The sequence below is a fragment of the Sinocyclocheilus grahami genome, unplaced genomic scaffold, assembly GCF_001515645.1.
Source record: "Sinocyclocheilus grahami isolate Dianchi unplaced genomic scaffold, SAMN03320097.WGS_v1.1 scaffold1288.1, whole genome shotgun sequence".
Taxonomy (NCBI): domain Eukaryota; kingdom Metazoa; phylum Chordata; class Actinopteri; order Cypriniformes; family Cyprinidae; genus Sinocyclocheilus; species Sinocyclocheilus grahami.
Window position 1 is genome coordinate 343,775 of NW_015506467.1, and position 3,711 is coordinate 347,485.

Below are 3,711 nucleotides of genomic sequence, written 5' to 3' on the forward strand. Positions count from 1 at the left end.
AGAAATGTTTATCTGGAAAACAGAACATAAATACTGATTCGTTTTGAAGAAATTATCATTATTGCTTACCACAAAACTGCAACTAGTGATTTACAATCACGAGGGATGCAAAACATATTGGCACCATTAATTTATAAATATTGACTACAAAATATTCAATATCGGCGAGTACTAATAAATTACAGATGCATTAGTTAGATATTTAATTATGGACTTGAATAGATTCCTTTTGAAGTCATGCATCAATATTACAGTGAAGATTTAACTCAAGTTACTCCCGTCTTCTATTACAGAGACTTGTAATTTCAAAATGAATTATTATAAATTTTTCACAATGTAAAATACACTGTTGTAATGCCTTCATTCACTTAAGCATTACTACATTTATTTGACAAAAACTATTGATTTGAGGCTTAGTGTGCTTTATTTTTTATAGAGATTTACTGTAAATGACCTTTAATGAGTTACGAGTCCTAAAATAACAAATAATTAAATACATTTGATTTATTATGTATAAATTACATTTTATTTTATTATTAAATACAATACAGAATTTTAACTAGGCCTATTGCATCTCAATATTTTCTCATAAAACAACATTTACTTTATGCAGTATTGTTTTCAGAGAATATATCTCCAAGATTCCCACTACGTACCAAAATAAGAGGTGGAAAAGGCCCATTAAAAATGTTAATTGGGTTCTCCAGCAACATTTGCATCAGATGACATGAGAACAGCAGTATAAACCACAGAATCAGCAGCCAGAGCAAACACGGTTCAGTCTTCATACCCCGCTGCTCTGAAATCACCATCATTCCACTTTCATTATAGGTCTGCACTGGTGTAATAACTCAACATTAAAAATTACCACCATTAACCCAAGCACTGAGAGACTGTATGGTCTGCAAATGTGCAAAGAGTCTAACGTCAGCTTTTCCAGGACAAAAACCAACTCAAAGACACGCATGAACCTATTACCACATGTGCCCGGTGTTAGTGTCTAAGCTGTCGCCATTGATTCGCGGCCGAGCACCTTGTCTGCCATAATGAGGACAGCGAGAGTGCAAGGACCCTCCATGTCCCTCAGGACAAAGAGCCCACTCCAATCTCAGAGACTCGTCTCCAACCGCGCTCTCTGACAGTGCCGACTGCATCTCAAGGACCCAAACCTCATTAGATTCTCTCAGTATGCCAATAGCATTCAATTCTCGAAAATGATTACAGAGAGGCAGGAATATGCACATGTTTTCTGTTCTCGTCTTTTAGTTTTATGTTTAATCAGTTAGCTTTGCTGCAAACGTCTGATTTCACTTCCCCGGTGGTGCAAATAAAAGCAAAAGAGCCGGCATGCATGCACGCACACATTCACGCCACGCATGGCCGAGCGTGTGCCGAGAATATTTGCGAGCGCGTCTCTCAGCCCACTTATTTCTGCCTCTACATCCACTCCGCCGCCACTCGAATGATCCTCTCTTCTGCCGTGTTAAATAAAACATGGGGCTTTTTTCATTATTATTAGAGTGAGGCCATTTCTTCGTGGGCATATTCATGCACAGGGGTTGAGCTGGGGATTGCAGAAGGGCAAGGGAGGAACGAGAGATGATAATTAAACATGCTCGTGAATCCTACCCAACGCCGCCGACGACCAGTTTCATTTACATGTCTCTTAGGTTCACTGTAATGAAGACTTTAGGCAATCATCATTATTTATTGCAGTACATCTGACTGCCTGCAAAGGCCAATATTCTGTGGCTTCTACGGTGACTTAACCCTTTATCCTCACCTCGAGCTCTGAACCGCCATGTGTGGTCACAGATCTGTCATATTTCATTTGTCAAAGGTGGGTCACTGAGAACTCAGTGTTCAAATGTCTTTCCGCTACTGCAGCACTGCAAAAATCATGTTCTTACTCAGTATTTTTGTCTTGTTTTATGGTAGAAATATCTTAGCATTCTTAAACCAAGATATATTTGCTTTAGAAGCAAAATTACATTAGATATGAAGTCTTAAATTTATCTATATTTTTACATTTTTTATATATTTTTTGCCTTAAACAAGAAAAAATATCTGCCAACAGGTTAAGTAAACTAATCTTGTTTTGATAATAGCTTATGATCGATCAGTTCCAAAAAGAAAGTCTTATTTGAAAGAAAACAAGTTGACAAAAAATGATTAAATGGCCTACAGAAAATTGCTTCAAAATCTTCTCAGTTTTTGGGTGAACATTGCCAAAATGATCCACAAATAATGTGTTTTTCGCTTAAAAAACTGAGGTGCATGAACTAAAATCAATGAGGCCTGCTATCAATCAGTTCCAAAAAGAAACACAAAACCTGTGCCAACTGAAAGCAAACTATTTGACAAAAAGATTGAATCCAAGATTTGGTCATAATGGCGCATAATGAGAGATTTACAAGCAATTTTTGACCAGGAACACCAAATTAGGTAAATGATTTTCAGCACAGAATAAGGGTTAAATCAAGATACAGTATTTAGAGTACTTAAGAAGCTATATGAAATTGGTATCAAATTAACAGAGTTTATGGCTAAAACAAGAAAAAATACCTGCCAATGGTGGTAAGAAAAATAAACTTAATTCAAATGGAAAACTGAGTTTTTGCTTGAAGCAATAAAACATATCTGCCAATAGGATAAGAAAAATAATCTTGTTTACTATTTGAATTAAAGTAATTTTTCTTACCCCTATTGGCAGGTATTTATCTTATTTTAAAGGGGTCATATGATGTGATTTAAAATTTTCCTTTCTCTTTGGAGTGTTACAAGCTCTTGGTGCATAAAGAAGATCTGTAAAGTTGCAAAGACTAAAGTCTCAAATTCAAAGAGATATTCTTTATAAAAGTTAAGAGTCAGCCACCCCTACCTGAAACGGCTCATTCTAAGCCATTTTAGCATAATGCCACCCAAATGTTCGCGCAAAGAAAGAAGGCATTTTACACGATTACTAGAAAATGCATACAAATATCTTTCAAATAAAATCACACCATTAAATGCGGCAGGTAAATAGCACAGATTGTTGTGAATCAAGGTGCAATCTATAATCCACTGCTTCAAAAAAAAAAAACATATTTACATGATCACTAGAAAATGTGCAGTTTTGTTGATCTCCTGCTTTCCAAAGAGATCACAACATTAAATGAGTAAAGTATTTTTTTTGTGAACAGTGCAATCTATAAGCGACCAGTCTTTGCTTATAAACTTTACACAAAAAATTCACATGATTATTATGATGGTTTTTGTAACTTCAAAACTCTAACTGCATTGATTGACGGGTCCACTAGGTGGCGCTCACAGTTGCATTGTTGCTTTTAAGAACTACTTGAAGAAGAAGAAGATGACAATAAAGACAAGAAGAGAAATATTGAAAGAACAAAAATCGATCAATGCAAGAAGATCTCAGGTTTGAACGTAAATAGTGCTTTTGTAAATAAAACACATTCTATATGCCTCATTTGCATAAAAAGGAGTGCTGAAAAGTATAATGGCTTAAATCAAATGCTATTCCAGCACATTTAACATCTGGTTGTGCTGGACTGCGAGGCAGTTTGTGAATAAAATGCAGGGTTTTTGTTATGTAATTTTGAGTTTTATTTTGGTTTTAGAAAATAAACGTAATTGCTCTGCTCACAAATCAACTCTTTCTTGTTTTTGTTTCATGCTCTCTGTGCCTTGCCCTGGACTTTTATGTCACTT